At 42.8% G+C, this 22,249-nt stretch overlaps 1 long non-coding RNA gene across 1 annotated transcript in view; it reads left to right on the forward strand.

Moving 5' to 3' along the window:
• Positions 1-16,736, forward strand: part of LOC122172660 (uncharacterized) — a 41,858-nt gene extending 25,122 nt beyond the window's left edge. Inside the window, exons 2-4 of the long non-coding RNA XR_006173163.2 lie at positions 8,360-8,464; positions 11,968-12,066; positions 13,050-16,736. This is a non-coding gene — a long non-coding RNA (uncharacterized LOC122172660). The remainder of the gene's footprint in view (positions 1-8,359; positions 8,465-11,967; positions 12,067-13,049) is intronic.
• Positions 16,737-22,249: the final 5,513 nt, after the last annotated feature.

Consider the following 22,249-nt stretch of genomic DNA (forward strand, 5'->3'; position numbering starts at 1 on the left):
GGATGTTGTGCAGGTTTCCTTTGTGAATGAGGACTAAGAAATCAGATTTGGAGTGATCACTTTGTGTAAAGTGTTCACCCAAATGTGCTTTTGTCTTTTATCATTTTTTGGTGTGAATTCATTTGCAAGCATATCTGGTTTCACCCACATAGTTGTTGAGGCATTTGATGCACTGGATGAGGTACACCACATGTTGGGAGAAGGCATGTGTAGGAGCCATAGGTCTTGAAATGTGTGTTGTGGGAGCTATTGATCATTGTAGCAGGTGGGATATATCTGCAGAATTTGCATCTGTTGATCTGGTGCCACTTTCAGTTTGTGTCCTTGTTTGTGGGGAGCTTCCTTCTGGTGATGAGGTTGCGGGTTGTTTGAAGGCCAAAAGAGGGTTTTAAGGAAAGATTTTTTTCAGGATGTCCATCAACTATGGGTTGTAACAATTTGATTATACCCTGTTTGGGTTCCATTGTGGGATAGTGGGTGACAACTCGGGGGTGTGTGGCCAGTGGTAGTTTGTTTTTTATTTTCTGTACTGAAGCAGGTTCTTTTGGGGTATTTGGGTGGCCCATTCCATGATGTGATTTACTATTCTGATGGAGTGTCCTTGCTTGGTGAAGGCAGTTTAAAGTCTGATTAGGTATGTATCCCATACGTTCTTTTGGGAGCAAATTCTGTGATATGAGTGCCTGCCTATAAATAACAGATTTCTTGGTTTGTCTAGGGTGGTTGCTGCATCTGTGGAAGTAACTCTGGTGATCCATGTTTGTTGTTGTTGTGTGGTGTTTTTTTTTTTTTTTTTTTTTTTTTTTTTTATATATATAGTCATTTGTAGGGTTCCATTGTTGAAGTTGATTGTGGTGTCCAGAAAGTTGCTGCTGGTGCAGGAATATTCTGGAGAGAGGGGGATATATAAGTGGCGGTTATTGAAGTAGTGGTGGAAATCTAAGAGGGAGTTTGTCATCTGTCCAGAGGAAGAGAATATCATTGATGTGTATAGCGTTGATTTTGTGGTACGAAATTCTTCCTCAAGATGGTCCACGAAGAGATTGGCATATTAGGAAGCCATCATAGTACCCATGGCTGTTCCCATGATTTGGACAAAGTATTTGTTGTTAAATGTAAAGTTGTTATGAGTGAGGATGAAATAGAGGAGTCTGATGATACATTTGGGGTGGATTTCTGAGCATTGTTCATTATCATGTAGACATTGAGGCAGGCAGCAGTGCTGTCATGGTAATGAATGTTGGTGTACAGGGAGATGACATCCATGGTGGCAAGGATGGTGTTCTGTGGAGGTTGTTAATGTTGCAGTTTCTGGAGGAAGTTGGTAGTGTCTTGGAGGAAATTGGCCTTTTGTATGTTGTGTGGTTTGAGGATGCTTTCTATGAGTCCAGATAGAGAGCCGTGGCTAAATATGATGGGTCTACCTGGGTTTCCTTGTTTGTGTATTTTTAGAAGACTGTAGACGGTACCTGGGGTGGGTTTGTGGGGGATGAGGTTGTAGAATTTTTCTTGGAGTTGTTTGGGAAAGGATTTGATTGTATCTTTAAATTCATGTGTGAATTGTGGTTCAAGGTCTTCTTTGAGTTCTTTATAGTAGGAGGTGTCAGAGAGTTGTCTCTTGGCCTGATTAAGATAGTCAAGATAGTTAAGGACTATGATAGCGCCCCCTTTGTCTGCTGGTTTGATCACTATCTGGTGGCTGGATTTCAGGGACTGTATAGTTGTCTTCTCAGCAGTGAAGAGATTATGGTGGATGTAATGTTTGTTGAGGATTTCACAGTTGATTTTTTTTCCTGAAGCAATAAGAATAATGATCCAGTGTGTCTAACCCTTATGCTTAACAATCTGTCCAACCTTGTATTTAGGATAGACACTCTAGTTACCTTCTCCAGACCTGAGGAGGTGCTCTGTTAAGCTTGCAGTTTGTCCCATTCACCAACAGAAGTTGGTCCAATAAAAGATATTACCTCACCTACCTTGTCTCTCTTATATCCTGGGACCAACATGGCTACAACTACACTGCATAATGTAATTTATGTCTGTCCTGTTGTCTTCAATATTGTGAATGAAGAGCTATGTGATTTTTGGTTCAGTATGAATTACTTCAGTGAATGTATTTGAGAAATTCACATGTAGGACCCCCCGACTCCAGTGAAATAATTGAGCAAAATCACAAAATACTTGGTCAGGCTTTTTTGGCTGAAAAAAGTTTTGGTACAAAAAATTTTCTCAACTCTAAGCACAGCCTCAGGTCTCCCTCTGTTCAGCTGTCCTTCCAGCAGCTCCAGCCCTGACCCTTCCAACTGCCTTTTGGTTGTTCTGAGAGCAGGAGGCACCACACCGAGAGCAGCAGGGAAGCTTCAGGAAGCTGGAGCCCTAAAAACCCGCATCTTGTCTGTGCAGGCTGGAGGCTGAAAAGGTCAGGGTGGAAAGAGCCCTGGGGGAAGGAGTAGTGAGAGAATAGGGTGACCAGATGTCCCAATTTTATAGGGACAGTCCTGATTTTTGGGTCTTTTTCTTATATAGCCTCCTATTACTCCCCACCCCCGTCCCGATTTTTCACACTTGCTGTCTGGTCACCCTATGAGAGAAGCAGGGAAAAGGAAATCTTATTGTAAGAGGTTGTCACAGGAAAGAGAAGCCTGGGGGAGCAGAGATTTGGTGCCCTCAGTAGTCTGCCCTGATTGCCTGCCCCAAAGGCTGACCTTATGAGGGAGGAGTGCACAAACAGAGGGACTCAAAACATGCAGAATGGAGGAGAGGGGAGGCGTATGCAGAGAGGATGTAGAAGGATGGGGGAAGCCTATGAAGAAATAAAATGTACTAACATGCAAGTCTAATTGCCCAGCAGCTAGAGGCCAGGCTTTGGAAAACTGTCCCTGGAAAGTAATTGTAAATATTAGGGATATGTTTGTTGTAACTCAGAGCAGAATCTGGCTGAGGTTTTTTAATCAAACTGCTTCCAGAAAAGCCAGTTCAGGTATCAAGAAATGGTGGACACATCATGGTAAGCCAAAAGAAGTTTGGCAATCTCTCTAGTAGTCCAGATGATGCACATCTTCAAAACACAAGATGCAAGGTTCATTTGTGTAATGAGCAGCACCAAACCTCCAGATACTCTCAAAATTAGGAATGCTTTAATTAGGTCATCTCTTTGGAACAAGTAAATGGTTCACCTCTTATCTGATCAGTTTTGCCCTGTTTTATTAAGTAAGGATTGATTTTTATCCTTGTTTATTTTTGGCAACGTGGTTGTATTTGTCAGCATACAGCCCTGGGAAATAAGATTTATAGTTGACTCGTGCTCCCTCTCCTGGTTGGCATTTGCCTCTACAGTTGCAGAGCAAAACAGCAACTACTGTAGCTTTTTGATCTGTTGACAATAAGGGGGTTTTGAACATTATATTTATTCTATATTTTGGAGGCAATTATTGCTCAAGAAAAGTTCTGCACTGACATAACTTGGAGTATGAAACCCTCTATACTCAGAGAAAATTGGCCTTTGGGGTCCTTGAATTCCCTTCATGGATTTGGTGGGCCTACGAACATAAAGGTTAATTTCAGCTTTCATTTTTAAAAATAGTATTTCTTGTCTGTTTCATTTTGAAAAGCGCTTTGAAAGAGTAAACTAACTTAAACCAGTGTAAACTGATCATTAGTGTCACTGATTTTTCCCCAAAATGACAGGTTATTCACAGACCTTCCTATAGTCACTCATGGTTCATTTTTGGGACTCATCATGAAAGACGTGGACACAGTTACCTTGATTTGAGGAGACCCTACTGTATCATCAGGTGCTACTATTGCAGATGGGCCTGCTAGTTCTGTTTGTTCAAATGCATAATTAGGTAGATCTCAGTGAAATGCTTATTATCAGCTGTGATGCAGTTTGTTTCAGATGTTGAATATATTGCCTGCAAAGTTGGTTTCCTGTCTGAATCATTATCTGAGAGTCTTTTTGATTAAAATTAATTCTTAGGTGTAGTTGTTGTCTATAGGTTATATGTATGTGAGCAAACATTGCATAGTTCTAAAACATAGCACCCAGATCAGTTCACAATGGTAGAAAATAGTGCAGCTAAATAACAGCAAGTGTGACCTCTGGCCACAAAGTCTAATAGCATGAGAGGCGCCTGGTCTAGTAATTTAAGCACATAACTGAAAACAAAGGACTCCTGCTTTCTAATCTTGTCTCTGACCCTGGGTGTAGTTTGGGGGAGCAGTACCCCCCAGACTGCAAGCCTCAGGCACAGAATTTACCCCTCCCCCGACATGTCCACATTAGCCTGACTGGAACTGCCCCCCCCCCAATATAGAAATCAAACTACATCTATATCTCTGACACAGATTCTTGGACTAAGTCAAGTCACTACCATTCATTCCTAGTAAAATGGGGATAACACTTACCTCTAGTACTTACCAGGCAGGTTGGAGAATCTCCTCAACATTTGTAATTTACACAAGTTGAAGATTTGCCCCGTCTGATTAACTATTTAATGCTACTACTAACGCTAGTACATAAATGCTAAAATTCACCTTAATATGACTGTTGAATGGCTAGGGGGTGAGCAGAGATTTCGAGCCTGCCTTATTTGGATAATAATTCCTTGAAAAACTGTTTTAATCAACAAATGAACAGAAGGAAGCCTTGCTTGTGTATGGTCAAATCTTATGTCAAATATCCAAGATAGATTGTTCGATGCTATTGTATATTCAGACAGATTATTTCCTTGTCCTTTCAGGCAAAAAGTACTTTATTAATATCAAGTGATCAAGAAAGCACATAGTTTTATCTTATGCACAGTCTCTGGGATTTCCATAAATTCAGATTAAGCTTAGACTACTGACTTGAAAATGAATTCAGAAATTTTGTTTTTTGTTTCCATCCACTTGTTTTTGGATTGACTGATATTGATCATTTTGAATTTCACCAATCTATATTTGTTCCATTGGAAATTTCCTTTATTGGTTTTAACCGTTGCTTGTTTTTTTCAAAGGTCAATGTTTGCGCAAAAAAAAAAAAAAAAAAAAAAAAAAATCCCAATAAACAAAGTACCCACTGTAATTTTCCAACTATTCCTCCCCACTGCAAGCAAGCCAGTTTTATATAAGACTGAAAGACTGTAACTCAGGTTGTTGAGGTTGTATGTGTTTTCTTCATGAAATAAATGTTTGAATAAATATTAAGTTACACTAAAATATAAGTTTATATATGTTAAGGATTAGATTTAACCTGAAGAGGTTATATTTTACACTGTAGTCGAAACAAGAATTTAAATTTTTGGAAGGGCTTCCTTACTTTTACGCTTTGAACCATTCTGTAGTGTGAGTTTTGACCCCCACCTTCAAGTACATATAAGGCTTTTTTCAAAATAAAACAGACATGGGGTCTTTTGGGAGGTTGCAAAATACTCATACAAAAGTACATTTAAAAAAAAAATTGTGGGCTGGAGTTGCTACAGCTAGCTTCTAACCCAACAGTGATGTGAATATTTCTTGTAGTGGAGGATCTTTTCAGTATTTTGGGGTTCTGAATGAGTTTATAATAAAATATTGAATAGGTGTTGTTGACTTTAATTTTGAGTAGAGGAACAGTTTAAGAGAAAACTTTTATATTCACTCCAAACACCATTCCTCCTGTGGAATACTTGTTCCACTGGACTATTTTTCCCCTCATATAAACAGAGCAAATCCTATATGGTATAGCAGTATATCTTGATAAACATTTTGTAGTTAGGAAAAAAAACATTTCATGTGTCCTGAAAGAAGTTTCTGGAATACAATATAAAAAAATAAAGATGTATGAACATTTTCTTCTTTGAGTGATGGTCCCTATATGGATTGCAGATGTGTGTGCACATGTGCGCCATGCGATGGAGCTGGAACTTTTTGTAGTAGTGTCCATTGACTTGCACATACGTTTGAGGTTTTAAGAGGCTGTGCAGGTCGACGCTGTTCCAGTTCCCCCTTACTGCCACATGGCCAGAGTCAGACCACCTGTTCCTCGGTGCTCTTAGCTTCCTAAGAGAACTCTGTCTCTTCCTGCTGTTATACACAGTTTTATAGTTTTTCTAGTTGCCTAGAGTTAGATGGTTAGATCTGCTCTCTTGTTGGACTTTGTTACTATGGGGTGACCCCTCACGGGGACTGTGTCCCAGCAGGCCAGCTTCAAAGACTGTGCTTCATGCCCATGCTCCTTCTCTGTGAGTGATGAGCACCAATGTTGTCTCTACTGCTTTGGTGAAGTCCACATCATCGCCCACTGCTCCATCTGCTGCTCGTTCCTGCCTCACACTTGGGAAGCCAGAGAACTCTGCCTCTACAAGTATCTGATGGAGGAGGCTATGCGCCCATGTGCGCAATCGGATCGGATCCACCAGAGTGGCACCTGTCACCACCAGTGAGCATGCCCCTAGTTCCCTCTTGCATGCTGGTGCCCCTGGTACAGCCGCGACCGCAGGAGCACTGTGTACATAAGAAGCACTGCCGTAAGCATAAGGGTGGATCCCTGACAGGGACTGGCCCTAAGCACAATGTTGCCTTCCCGAGCTGCGTCAGGTTGGGCGAGAAATCGTGTGCCGATTCAGATGCTCCACCTCCTAAGAAGCCCTCACAGAGCATAAGTTGAGGCACCACCGCAAGCCCTCTGCGCTGCCTCCAGCCACAACTGCTGATCCGCTGCCTATAGAATTTTGTTTTACTAAGGGATATGCTGTATGATTGAAGATGACCATTTGTATCATTGTTGCTGCCACTGTTACACAATTGCAACAAATCTTATACAAAGTGTATCATAAGGTGTCAATGGAAAAGTTACAATCTGTCAGGTATGATTATCCTAGTTAAATCCATGTATCATCACTGTATCTGAAGTTATGAATATTGGCTATGTATTGGTATCTCAAATGAGAAGGTCACTTACCCTGTGCAATAACTGAGGTTCTTTGAGATGTGTGTCTTTATGGGTGCTCCACTGTATGTGCGACAGTGCCCCCTGCATCTGGGATTGGAGATCTTCTTCGGCAGTGCCCATCGCACTGCACATGTGCAACTCCCACCTTTCGCACTCTGAGAGGGAAATATATATAGTGCTGTGCGGTCTGACCGTTCCCCAGTTCCTTCTCTGCCGCAGAGCTTATGTTTCAGTTCCGAAGCAGAAGGGAGGAGAGCAGGTAGTTGAGCGCCTATAGCGATACACATCTCAATCTCAGTTACTGCACAGGGTGAGTAACCTTCTCTTCTTCAAGTGATGTCCCTATGTCCACTGTAGGTGACTAAAAAGCAGTGCCCCTAATTGAAAGACTGGGGCTTCAGAGTGGTATTTACTGAAGATGATTGAACAGTATGCTCTAGGAGAGTGTCTGCAGTGGTGGTGCGAGTAATGGCGTAGTGACGGGCAAAAGTGTCAGCTGATGCCCATGTGGCCACTTTGCAAATGTCAGCAATGAGGACATGATTGAGAAAAGCAATGGAGGTGGAGAATGGGTGATATGTGCTCTCATTCCAGTAAGAGGTTGTCGATTGTGTAGTTGGTAGGACAGATGTATACACTGCAAGATCCACTTGGAAAGGTGTTGCTTAGAGATGGTTGTGCCCTTGGATCTTTTGGCCGTTGAAAGGAATAAACATGGCCATTTTCAGAAAGGTTTAGTTGTGTCCAGGTAGAAAGCCAATGCTCATCTGACATCCAGGGAGTGCAGTGCTGCCTCCTGTCGGTTACCATGAATCTTTGGAAAGAAGCAAGGAAGGTGGATAGGTTGATTAAGATGGAAAGAGGATGGTACCTTGGGTAAAAATTTGGGATGTGGACATAGTGTAACTCTGTCTTACGAAAAATTGTGTATAGGGGATATGCCATAAGGGCTCCAGTTTCACCGACCCATTGGCAGATGTGATGGTGAGAAGAAATGCCATTTTCACTGTTAAATGAACATAGGAGCATGTTGCCATTGCTTCGAATGAAGGTCTATTAAGAGAGCATTGGATGAGGCCAGGGTCCCAGGCTGAGGTTGGATCCCGTATGTGAGGGTAAAGATTTTGGAGGCCCTTTGGGAAACATTTCATGAGTGGGTGTGTGGAGATGGAGTGGCCATCTATGTGGCAGTGGAAAGTCGTGATGGCTGCCAAATGCACATGAATGGAGCTGGTGGATAATCCCAATTGTTTAAGGTATAAGTATAGTTCAGGATAAGTAGTAGTGGAGCGCTCATTGTGTCCCAGTGATGGGAGGAGCACCACATTGGAATCTAGTCCATTTGTGGAGATAAGTGCATCTAGTCATGTCGCATCTGCTATTCAAGAGTATCTGTTTAACTACTTCTGAACAGGTTATTAACAAATCCCGGAACCATGTTTGCAGGTGGAGCAGCTGTGGATTGGGGTGGAGGATGTGACCTGAATCCTGTGAAAGGAATCACGGAGTTGGATGGAGAGAGATCGGTCAGCATGCCATCATGCAAACGAGGTAAGTATACCAGATCTCTCGTGGCCATGTTGGAGCTATAAGGATGACATGGGCTCAGTCCCTCTGTATCTTGTGGAGTACTTGAAAAAGAAGGGGAAAGGGAGGGAAGGTATAGAGCAGTGGCACATCCCATGTGATGAGGAATGCGTCTCCCAGAGATCTATGTCCCAGTCCCACTCTTGAGCAAAATTGAGGGCAGCAGGTGTTTTGTGGTGTGGCCAAAAGATCTCTGGTGGGGAATCCCAGTAGTTGAAGATTATCTGAAGAATACACGTATCCAGTTCCCACTTGTGTTCATGGGAGAATCTCCTGCTCAATGAGTCGCAGTGGTGACTCAGGCATGTCAGATTCAACAGTAGTGTTCTGATGGCCAGAGAGTTGTGGCTGAGGTGGTGATGTTGTGTTGGATACACCAGTTCCATAATTTCAGTGCCTCTAAGCATAAAGACTGGGACCGTGATCCGCCTTGCCTGCTTTGTAAAACATGCAGGCAATATAGTCTGTCATGACTCTGATGGTGCAATGTGAAATCACTGGGAGGAAATGTCAGCAGGCATTGTGGACCACTCGTAGCTTCAGGAGGTTGATGTGTAGGGTGGATTTGGTTAAGGACCATCTGCCCTGCACTGTATGAATGTGAAGGTGCGCTCCCCAACCGATTAAGGAGGCATCAGTTGTTAGAATCATGGTGGGTGCCAGTTGAAGGAAAGGAACCCCGACACAAATGTTCTTGGGCTGTGTCCGCCAGAGTAGTGAGTCCTTGACCCTCGTGGGCATGGATAAGAGTTTGAGCAGGCTATGCCTGTGAGGTGTATATATACTGTACGTACCCAAACCTGAAGACATTGCATGTGTAGCTGTGCGCACTTTACCAAGAACCTGATAGGTGGATCAAGGTTGATATTGGGGCCCTTTTATCTTGCACCATATTAACTACTAAGAAATTTGGAGTAGGATAAGAGAAAAGAAATTCCATATCTTTTGCGGGAACATAATATTTTTTGTTTGCCCATTTGTAAGTCAGAGGGATGGACCCTCTGGGTCTGCCAGAGCACTTTAGTGTGGTTGAGAAGGGCATCATTAACAGGGAGTGCTATTGTGGAGGATGAGGATGTGTGCAGGATATAGAGTAGTTTGTTGTTGATCTTGCACTTCCTCCAAAGGAATCTGGAGGGAGTCTGCAATCCTGCAAAATAATTCTTGAAAATGCTTGAAGTCATCATCAGCAGTAGGAGGTGGAGGCATGATAGCCTCATCAGGGGAAGAAGAGAAATGCCCTGTACATGGCCCAGGGATCCCAGTATGGACAATGTGGAATGTGGGATTGCATCCATGGTGGTCCATACCAGGGTTCTGATGTGGATTGTGAATAGTGAGGATGTGTAGAGGAAGCCGTTTGCATGAGATGGGGCATTCCTCCTCTTCTTCTTCCTCATCACTGGAGAAGTGGGGGTGCTGTCCTCAAAGGAGAAAGGCACGTCCAGAGAGGAGGGTGGAAGTGGGGGAGGTCATGTCTAAGCAGTGGTGACTCAGGCATGTCAGATTCAAGTAGGTCTTTAGGGCATCTGAATTCTTAGGTAGGAGGAAGGAGCATCCTCGGCACTGGTGCATGGCTCAGTGCTGAGGGAGAGATGCAGTCTCCTGAGCAGCCAGCAAGTGGAGCTGAAGACTTGCTCAGTGCCAAGGACTTGCTTGGTGCCATAAAGGATGCTGGTCCTAGAGGTATTTTTGGTGCTGTAGCTCCCAGAAGTTGGTCTGTCTTGGTCTCCAGAGCTGAAGACCGCGCCAAGGGCTGTAGGTCTGCCTGGTTAGTGTCTTTAGATAGTAGTTTTGTTCTGGTACCAGAGGTGGTCAGATGGGCCCAGGAGCTATGTCCCATGTCTGAGGATGTTGTGGCAACTGACATAGCAGGGGATAGTGTTCTGGCAGGCTGTGCCTCAGAGAGTGAGGAGGGAGCCTGTTTCTTCTCGTCAGAGTGACAAAGAGATGATTCCCTCTTAGAGGGACATGGGAAATGAGAATCAGCGGACAACTTCGCAGAGCATGAAAGCCACACAGGCAAGAGTCCAGGCCTGGGTCTGATGCTGGTCGCAGTGATTTTTCCATGAGAAGTTGTAACTGAATGTCCCAGTCTTTTCTGGCCTTGGTAGTCAAGTCATGTCAGTGGGAACACTTGCAGGATGTGTTCCTCTCCCAGAGAGCAAATACACTGCAGGTGGTCGTCCATTACTGGGAATGTGACCCAACAAGAGAGACACCTCTTTAATCCAGGAGATCTGGGCATAAGGGAAAAAGCTTCCTGGTTGAGATGAGAGGCAAGCAGGGAAACAAACACCTAAGCTAAGAAGTAATAATTAAGGTAAAATGGAAAAAAAAATTGGAGATAGAGGGAAGAAGAAGAAAGTACTAAAATTAACAGGTAAGGCACTATATAAGGAGGCAAAGGGAAAAGCAGTCTCTGCTGTGGATTCCATCCCAGACCAAAGGTGGAAGAGAAGAAACCGGGGAGTGGTCAAACCGCACATCACTATATATACATTCTGCTTATGGCGTGAGAGGGGGGAGGTGTGCATGTGCAGTCCAATGGGTACTGCTGATGAAGATCTCTGATCCCAGACACAGAGGGCACTGCTGCACCTACAGTAGAGCACCCATAGCAACATCACAGGAAGAAGTCTCGCCAGCCCATTGTGAATGGACTATTCAAGCTTGATGGGCCATTAAGAAGAATCAACTCTCTAGATAGCTCTTCATGAAGATACCTCGGACAGCAAGGAGCCAATGGCCATTCCTATGATTCAGCAAAACATGTAAAGGCATGTGATGTGGACATGTCACCTCAGACTCCATCTTTGTCAGTAACTTTCCATACACGGGCTGTGAGCATTGTTTGGCACAGTAACGTTCCATACACATGGCAGAGAATATACAAGACAGCCGAGACATCTCCATTTTGCCTCATTCCTGCTCCAATTCTTTGGACTGTGAGGAGTATTTTGAACAGTGGACCGAGGACCTTTAAATCTTTTGGAAGTTACCAGAGAGACGTTTCCAAGCCAGCAGACTATTCCATCATTGTTACAATCTTGATCTAAGGACTTTGCAATCATTTGCATGTATATGGTCTTTTAACCATTTATAACTCTATTCTTTTACTAATGAATTCGAAGTTAGTTTGCTAAGGATTGGCTGACAGCAATATATATTGACCTGGGGGTAAGTGTCTGATCCTTTGGGATTGGTAGAAGCTCACATCTGGTGAATTGGGTTTTCAGTAACAGCTCACTATATTAGACCAATTTGTCTAGATGGGAATCAAGGGCTGGAATGCCTAAGGGGAGGGCTGTGTTTGGCTTCTTGTTAAACAGTGTGGTGCTACAGAAGCTCTTTTGCTACTGGTTTAGTGAATCTAATTATAGAATAAACCACCAATTTTAGGGGATTATCTGCCTGTTTCTTGCAGTCTGCCCTGAGCATGGTATTCTCAATGTGGTTCATTCTAGGTACCTGGTCACAATAGCAACATTTATCTATTGTTTCTATTTGAAAGCTGTTTTTGCTGTTGTACATCTCATTATTCAATGTCTTGGACAAAGATGCAGGTAAGCGTGTTTTTATTTAAAATTTGGAGCATTTTATTATGAATATGCAATAAATGCTTTCTCAATCCCATATGGCTGTTTGTTTTTATGTAGGGCTTGATCCTGCCCCCACTGCCCTAGGGAGTAGAACTGGGCCCTTAATTATGAGAAAACATACACACTGCTTCCTGTCCTTTGAGACCATATATGCATTCATCTATATTTCTGCCTGTTGAGATATTGCCTCAGAAATGCACCTTTAAGTGAATTTTCTATCATAGGATGTTCACAAGACTCAACCAAGGTATACTGTTTGTTGTTTCCCAAAATGATTATATATTTAGATGCAAATACTGGCCCTCTTCAATGGGCACAGATACCTCCAGACACAGCAGAACTGGCGCTATTTCATTTACAGAAAGGGTGAAAGAGCAGAGTTTAACTTCAATGATGAGAATCTGAATGTCTCCCACCATTGAGAATAACCAAAGTCCAGGAGGTGCAGTGGATACATGACATTTTTATGCCCCTTTTTAAGCTATACAAACTAAAGGGAAAAAGTTTACATTATATTACTGCATAGAAGCAATTTTGTAATTTATGCTGCTCAGTTTAAAGCATCTCATTTTTTATATAATAACAAAAAAGCAGAGAGTCTGAGTCATTAGAAAAATACTTGCACAGCTGGTAAATTGTATTTTCTATGGATCTTATACATGTGATTCTAGGTGCTAAGTATACACATTATTAGGGTCAATCCAAATCCAGGCTGTTGAAAAATCCAGAGTGTTGGAGGATTTAGGATCTTCCTGTGGATTTTGTTGTAGCCTTCAATCTATGCTTTCATTAAAATAATACATGTTCTAACTTTCTGGATTCTAAAGGGAGCCTTCACAATGTAAGCCAATGTACTGTCATTGATTATACAGTGAAGCAGGCTAAAACAATATCACAAAGATGTGTAAAATAATATTTTGTTCTGTATTTTTGTCTTCTCATAACAGATTAATCCACCAGTTCAGAAGTGAAGTGCTACTGTGAAATGGCCCCAGTCCCTCAATCACATGGAGATAGCGTTGAGAGATTTTGGTAGCAAATATCCTTTTATGAAAGGGCATGAACTGCATGTGTCCCCCTACTAGAAGGCAAGACGCTATCAACACTATCTCATTCTTTCCTGATTTTCTGGGCTACCCTGACTGAAAGGGAATGGGAAGGGACAATATTGGTCTGCTGAAGAGATTACATCTGTTCTCCGCTCCTTTTTGTCCTAATGCCTGGAAATAGAGATCTAGTTTCCCTACTCTCTGAAGATCATTTCTAGGATGTTCTGGTTTAAACTCCCACTCTCCTAGAGATTGTGTTTGCCTGTTCTTCCAGCCTCATTTACATATTGAACTTCCTTTGGTTGTATTTTGCAGAGATCATTACAAATTCTATTCTGGCCAGAGCAGAATTCTGAGATCTGCAGAATGCATGGAAGACTTTGGTCCCCTGGTCAGTTCACTTAGGCTACTGCTGTGCAGCTTTTGCTCTGCAAGAGAATAATATTTGAGTTTAGATGTCTTGTGACTCTTAAGTCAATTGCTTTTATCTTTGTCTGACTGTCACAGGGTAGACTCACCCACTGCAGGTGGCACCTCCTCCTAGCAGCTCTGAGGAATTCGCTCTTTTCCATGGCCGACCCCTCCCCTTATGTTCTCTCTACCTGTTGTTCTCTCTCTTACTCTGTGGCTGCTTGCTCACTCCAGGAATTGTAGCTTCCTCTTCGTGACTTGGCCTTCCGGGGTATAGAGTCTCACTTCACCTGCTGTTCAGGCAATGCCATTCCATCAGTGGCTGGTAGGGGAATCCAGGGCCGCCCACCATTTTGGATTCCATTCCAGGGACCCTACAACATGCAGCCAAGTTCTGCTCCGTCCCCAGTCTTGCTGCTCTCTCTCTGGGCAGCTTCCTACTCTGCCTCCCACAGGCTTTCTTATCCACGCTTCTCTTCTGGCTGCACCCTTCCCTCAGGGCCAGGCTCCCAGGGGTTCTACTCTTTCCCTGGCTTTCCTTCTGCCCTCTCTAATGAGCAGAGGGTTGCTGTAAACTTCCTCACTGCAGCCATTTCTGTTGCCAGCATCCTGGCTTTATACTAACCCAGCCCACACCTGCTCAGCTGAGCTTCATTGTCCAATCAGGGGTTGCTTCTCTAGCCTAAACCCCTCATATGTGGTCTATCTCACTAATTGGCCCTTTCTCAGCTTCATTAACCCTTTCAGGGTTGGTGTGGGGTGAACACCCAATAAAAGTGACCATAAAAGCATTCCAATGCCAGAGGCAAGGGGCTCCACTGGTATCAGGTAGTGAGTTTCAGCTGGCCTGATCAGTTCAATGTACCCCAATTCACTCATGTCATAATCTGTCAACTATCTACTAGTTGTCATGTAAGGTATCGTTGGAAAACCCATAACACACTGATCATTAATATTTGTGTGTGGTATATGTATGGTGAATGCTTAAAGGACTGTATAAATGTGAAAGAAATATAGGACTAAAATGTGCTTGAACCAGATAAGTCTGGGGAATGGATAAACAGGCCTTTTCCAGATAAAGGAAAGATCAAAACCTCCATCCAGGTGTAATCATAGTCTGGTAGCCATTCATTGGCAATTTGGAGGCTGCAGGGACAGATAGTTTGCATTACAGAAAGCACCAGCAGTGAAGAAACCAGCATGGGACTTTCTCCATTAGACTCCATGGCACCTTTCCTCAAAGCAAGGACACTGAACTTTGAGAAGGATACATTCCGAAAGTTCACTGAATTATAAGAGAGGGGCAAGGAATCCTAAGTTATCTTTCACCTAAGAAGACAAAGGAACCGAGCACTTTGGACTTTCTGAGAGATCCTGACCAAGGAAATGGTCAGTCACTTGGCTGGAAAGAGATGTGGTAAGACTCTGACCTAGAACCAAGACTGTAGTTTTGTTAAGTCTTAGACACTAGAAAGCACTTTTGTTTTAACCATTTGTGACTTTGTCTTCTATTTTAAATCTCTTAAAAACTCTCTTTTTGATTAAACTTGTTTTACTTTTATTCTAAATCAACCCAGTGCTGTGTTTGACTTGAAGTGATTATTAACTTGTTAAAGCAACAAGCTGCTGTGCTTTTGTCTCTTTAAAGGAGCAACGGACCTTATTACTCCTCTGAATGTTCCAGGAGAGGGCTGGATGTTTCAGGGCAGATGGTTTGGGGGAAATTTGGGACTGGAGTTATGTTGGAGTCACTTGGCTGGTGGTGACCAGAATGTCAGAATGACTGTGGTGCGACAAGCAGGCTGCTGGAGTCAGAGCTGCTTAACCCGGGCTACTCAATACCCAGATCCTTAGTACATGCTTTTATGCTGGCTGGGAGCATCCAGATAGGGAGCCACAGCAGCAGAGCATTTTAAGGCACCCAGGGTTACGGGACAAGTGATGATGTGGTCTTGGTTGAACCCCAAAATTTGACACTTGGGCTTTTATATTTCTCCTTTCTGCTTCAGACCACTTGCCTTTGGCATGTGTGAGGGTCCATCTGTGCTTCTTGGAGAGAACTCTTTTTATAGTAAGGTCAGGGCTTTTTCAGTAGAGATTCTTTTCCATCTCTAGCTTCTATGATTTTGGAACAGGGAAAGGAATCTCCTGTTCTAGCTGATGAATATCATGGTGTAGTAGTACCTCCAGGACTCTGCTGGTATCCCTGGCTCCATGGTAGAAAGATGACTGCACAGGAAATCCAAATAGTGTAAATTGGATCTTCTCATTATAGAGGAGTGCTACTCAAGTTGTTGCTGTTTATTATTTGTATTGCAATAGCCCATAGGAGCTCAAGTCATGGACCAGGGACCAATTGTGCCAGGCATTGAACAAACACAGAACAATATGTGAGTCCTTGTCATACACTGTACGCTCCTTGGGACAAGAGATGGATACAACAGACCGATGGGAAGCACAAGAAAACACTGAGACAATATTGGTCAGCATGATAGGCAATGGTCTCAGCATGCTGGTTGCCTAAATGTTAGTTTTGTTTGTTTTTGTAGGCCTCACTGCAAATGAGATTTTAAGGAGGGCTTTGAAAAACAACAATGTGGCTTTGCAGATGTTTACAGGAATTATTCTCATGCATGAAAAGAAAACACAAAGTTGCTTGTTTGAAAATTTAAAATGAAGGCTGGCATGACTGGGAGAGTCACTCTTTCCTCATATGTCATGTTTTCTAGACCTTTAATCATTTTTGTTGCTCTTCTCTGGACTTTCTCCAATTTGTCCACATCTTTCCTGAAATGTGGTGCCCAGAACAGGACACAATACTCCAGTTGAGGCCTTATCAATGCGGAGCAGAATGGAAGAATTACTTCTCATGTCTTGGTAGAAACTAAAAATCATGGATTGAACAGAGACACTGGATTTATGGCTTATTACAACAATCTGTAACCCACTAACCCCCTCTTTTTGTCTTACGGCTGCAGAGTTGTTAATGGGCCACTCTACCTTGAATGGTCCCTTACAAAAAGTGCTAACTACTTCTGTTAAACAATCTGTTATATTTTGTATTTTGTTGTGACGCTGGAAGTTCCTTTCCCAGACCTGAAGAAGAGCTCTGTGTGGCTCGAAAACTTGTCTCTCTGACCATCAGAAGTTGGTCCAATAAAAGATATTACCTCATCCACCTTGTCTCTCTAATGTCCTGGGACCGACACTGCAACAACTACACTTTTCTACTGTTGGTAGTCTGAGGTAAGAAAAGATTTCTCTTCCCACTCCACTCCACTCCACCCAAATTTTGGGCAGAGGGCTGTCTTTCTGAATGGAGGAATAGTGGGGTACATAATGCATTTCAGGTAGATGACTGGTACCAAGCTCACAAAGCTGCTTCCTTGCATTACTGGGCCTGTATCCTAGAACCTTTGGAGTGATGTATGAAAATGAGAAGACTTAATTATGTTCACTTGAATATTAACATTTAATTATGTCATTGGTGAATGACATACTGGGCACCTTCTGAAATTTTTTGTGCATTGTGACTGGATTGTATCTGGAATGACATGACATGACATTCCATTCATTTTTTCGGATAAAAAGCTAGTGCCAAAATGAACACACATTCTATTACCAGTCCAGGGGTTAAATAAAAAAATGCGATACCTGGTCCAGATCTGACCTATTAAAAAAAACTAGACATATAGTGGGCAATGTCTGCTCAGTGAACTCGGTTAGTTTTTTTTTTTTTTGAAGTCTCATCAGTGTTTTCCAACTTCCATCACACAAATTAATGTGCAGTGATTAATATTAAATCCAAAATGTTAACACAAAATTACATAAATGAAAAACAAAAGTCAAAGTTAAAACAAATGGCAATTATTGATAATGGCTGGACAGATGGCCAGCAGAAATTATTAGTAAAATTAATAACTTTTTTTAACAAAATGACTTAAACTTGCAAAATGTGCACTTAGCTAGCCTATGTAAACATGTGTCCCTATCACTCGTGGTCATACTCACTTGGCCTGTCTTGTCTTAATTTAGGGCTAGATTGGACCTTTCGGCTCAGTCCTGAGCAGGGCCAACTGCAGTACTGTGCTAGGGATGGAGTAATGTACAACAGCCCTCCTCAGGGTGTAGCGTGCTTCCTCCTTAACCCTCCCCGCGTACACAGGCAGCACTTCCCACTCTCTGCAGCTCCCTCCTCTCGTTTGCTGGAGTGTGGGGAGCATTAGGCATTCAGTCCCTGCTCTTCCATTTCCCCTGCCCCACCCCCGACCTGTGATTCTTGCAGGTCTTAAGAACCCATGCAGGGATTTGGGGGGACTTACTTCCCTTCATAGTTACATAAAACTAGAATATAGTCTAACAGTGTGTAAATTCTTCTGAGGAAAAACCACCTCCTCCTATGCATTTTTACTATGATTAGCACAATGGAACCCTGATGCTGCCTAGGGCTTCTGGGTGTTACAGTAATATAAATAACAGTGGTAATTAACAACTCAGGTACCAGCAATGACTATGCCTCACCTAAAGAATCCACATTATATAATTCTGTGTTACATCTCTTCTGATGTGCCCTTTGTCCTTATACAGTCTGAACTACATTGTAATATCTTCAGGGTGGGGGCCATATTTTTTCTGTAAAGCCACAGACACACATAAGGCTACTGTAGAAATAATAAATATTTTATTCAAATAGAATTTGTCTCAGACAGTCAGAGTGCAGGAGTGCTGCTCAATACTGAATTATAAGTGAAGCCCTTTCAGTTATGCAATTCCCTCACTCATCGATTCAAGGAGTCTGATTTCTATAAACACTATATTATTTCACAATAGCTATACAATATGCAAAATCACTGTATATTAATTTAGATGAAAAGAAAGCTTAAATTAAGGGATTGCATTGTAGCTTCTGCTGAAATATTTCTGGTTCCAACTGCAGGGCCAGCTAATCAGATTTCATGCTTCAGGGCTTCAACCGGTCACCTGCAGGAAGGATTTTTTACCCCCAATACAGAAGTAGTCAGATATATTCTGGGTTTTTTTCACCTTCCTCTGAAGCATCAGGCATTAGCTACAGCTGAAGATGGGACACTGGATGGTGGGACCAGTGGTATAGAGAATCCTCTTTCCTAGATGTATGTCTGGTGTGTCTTGGTCACATGTTCATGGTCCAACTGATCACCAGATTTGGCATCATGAAGGAATTTTCGCCCATGTCAAACTGGTAAGGACCCTGAAAATTTTTTTGCCTTCTTCTACAGCATAGAACACAGATCACCTGCTAGGATCATCTGGGCATATTTCACCTAATCAGGTTTTCAGCCATTGCAGGGGCCTCGGACACCGGTGGCTCTTTGGTCTCTCCTGTTCTCTGCCTGTGGCACACAACACGTAGTCTCCTGAGGACTGAGCTGCTTTAGTCTAACCCAAGTTATTGCTCTTAACACAGGGGCCACAGTGAAATTTAATGGCCTGTGATATATAGATGATCTAATGGTCCCTTCTGGCCTTAAACTCTGTGAAATAAACACAGGGCAAAAGAGGATCCTAATGCATAGTGGAGAAAGATAGTTTAGCCCTATAAATAACTAATATAGGTAACTGGATATTTAGCAGTCTCCAAACGAAAAGTAGCTGCCGTTTCCTATACCAACACCAAACGTAGCCTCATTCACTTCTTACTTTTTAATAACACATTTTTCTGATTGTAAAAGTAATAACATTAGGACAAAACTGACTTATAAAATACTGTTTACACTTAAAGTAAATGGGCACTATTCTCATCACACATTTCCCCCTTAAACCTTCAAAGCTGGATTGTTTCAGAAGAATGCTATGTGGGAAGTTCCTACTGAAGTAACTGTTTTTGCTTGAACAATACAGCAAAAATCGGGCAAAATCTGTATGAAACTTTTAGCATATAAATCTTCTGATGCCTGGAGGTTGTAATAAATTATATGTTTCTTTACAAATATGTTTTAAAACTATTTGTCATACTTACACTGCATGTACTGGAACCAGGAATAACATCATTTTGGCTGACTCTGCTTGTTTTTATATGTATTCACAAGTTAGTTGCACAAATGAAAGATGTCCCTTTATACCCAAAGGCTCCATAAAACAATAGTGTGAAAATGGGCCAAACATTTCTTATGCACTAAAACCTTAATATTGAAAGAATGGTAATCTAACTCCATTGTTTCCAATGTATCTAAAACTTTATGTACTGCAAGTTTTAACCCTTAAAAAATTAAATGTGCATACACACTTTCCATCTTTTACTTATAAATTATACGCTTAAAAGATGAATAATGCATTTAATGTACACTACAACTCTAGTACTACACCGGTCATTGTGGTATTTGAATGAAAGATCAGGCCCACAAGTATTCTGGGGGCGGGGAGGGGGAAATGCAGTGGCCATAATAATTCAAAAAGCAAATTGAATTTATGTAAATTGATTTTGTGTATGTACCTTATTATTTTATAGCAGTTTTAACATGTGTTAAACCCTTATAAATTTAAGAAAACACACAAACCCTTATAAATTTGAGAAAACACACAAAGATGCCCCTGGCTGCCCTGATCGATCCACTGAGTGAACAACCCACTGACAAGGGAACCACTGGTGGAAGCAGACAAAGACCCTGAGTATATCTGGCCCAGGTAGGGTAAGATGTGCACTAATATGTCTCAACTTGAGACACCAGGTCATTTAGGTCAGGACACCATGCGGAGGCAGCTCTAAGTATATCTAGCCCAGTGGTTCTCAAACTTTTTTTTTCGTGGACCACTTGAAAATTGCTGAGGATCTCGGCACTTAATGATCTTTCCAAATGTTGTTTGTACTGCTAGCTAATTTTTGTAAAGTGCTTTGGATAGAAGTGCTATATATAAAAAACCTTAATAATAACTTTTTTGTTCTACAAATAAAAGCACGCAACTCATATTTTTATGAGTAGTCTTACCTTTCTAATGCAATGGATATGCCCCTCTCTCTCCAGCTGCAGCAGCCCCTGAGCTGGGAAGGAGGGGTGTGTGTGGATCTCTCCCTTGCAGTGGTGCAAGTAGAAATCCTTTCTTGCCAGTACTGTACTCATGGGAGAGACACAAGGGGGGGCATGTGACCTCCCCACATGACCCTCCATGTGTCTGCTCTGCAGGGAACCCCCTCCCCCCGCGTACAAAGACCTGGTTAAACAGATGCAGTTGTAAAATGATGCTTTGGGCCCCTGGTGCCACCTGTACTTCCAAGTGTCATTGAGGATCCAGCAACACTCCAAATTGAAAACTTCTTAAATGGAAGAAGGATAAAAGGACAATCACCCCACTTTCCCTTAACATACTATCAGTGCTTCCCTTATGTCCAAACTAAGCTTCTGCCAGCTTATCTTTATCTAACGGTATGTCCAGAGTGACCTAGACAAATTGGAGGATTGGGCCAAAAGAAATCTGATGAGGTTCAACAAGGATAAGTGCACTTAGGATGGAAGAATCCCATGCACTGCTACAGGTTGGGGACCGACTGGCTAAGCAGCAGTTCTGCAGAAAAGGATTTGGGGATTACAGTGGATGAGAAGCTGGATATGAGTCAGCAGTGTGCCCTTGTTGCCAAGAAAGCTAATGGCATATTGGGCTGCATTTGTAGGAGCATTGCCAGCAGATTGAGGGAAGTGATTATTCCCCTCTCTTTGGTACTGGTGAGGCCACATCTGGAGTATTGCGTCCAGTTTTGGGCCCCCCACTACAGAAGGGATGTGGACAAATTGGAGAGAATCCAGTGGAGGGCAATGAAAATGATCGGGGCTAGGGCACATCACTCACGAGGAGAGGCTGAGGGAACTGGGCTTGTTTAATCTGCAGAAGAAAAGAGTGAGGCGGGATTTGATAGCAGCCTTCAACTACCTGAAGGGGCGTTCCAAAGAGGATAGAGCTCGGCTCTTCTCAGTGGTGGCAGATGACAGAACAAGGAGCGATGGTCTCCAGTTGCAGTGGCGGGAGGTTTAGGTTGGATATTAGGAAACACTATTTCACTAGGAGGGTGGTGAAGCACTGGAATGGGTTACCCAGGGAGAGGTTTTTAAGGCCCAGCTTGACAAAGGCCTGGCTGGGATGATTTAGTTGGTGTTAGTCCTGCTTTGAGCAGGGGGTTGGACTAGATGATCTCCTGAGGTCTCTTCCAACCCTAATCTTCTATGATTCTATGTCTTCATTACCAATGTTAAAGCACTTTAACGTGGCTGTGTAGTCATGGCACCAGTGCTGGGGGAGAGCTCTCCAAGCGCTGTAAAAAAATTCACCCCATGAGGGGAGTAGTTACAGCGCTGGGAGCACGGCTCCTACACCGTTCTGTAAAGCAGCCAGACTGTTCGTATCCATGACCAAACGTTTCCAAGGGAGCGCCATCTCTAAACAAAGACTCTTCGATTGCATAAAACTCTATCATCAGTGCGACCACCAACCCCACATGGGGATTCACGCATACATTCCGCTAGAGCCCTATCAACCTCCACTGCTTTCCTGCACACTGTACCCATCACAGGCATTTGTAGAGCTGCTACCTGGGCGTCAGCCCATACCTTTGCACAGCACTACGCCTTAGAGCAACAGGCAACATCTGATCCCTTGTTCGGACGCTTACTCTGAAGCCCCCTCCTTCCATCGGAGGGCACTGCTCTGAAGTCACCTAA

The sequence above is a fragment of the Chrysemys picta genome, chromosome 2 (genome assembly GCF_011386835.1).
Source record: "Chrysemys picta bellii isolate R12L10 chromosome 2, ASM1138683v2, whole genome shotgun sequence".
In the NCBI taxonomy this organism is placed as follows: Eukaryota; Metazoa; Chordata; order Testudines; family Emydidae; genus Chrysemys; species Chrysemys picta.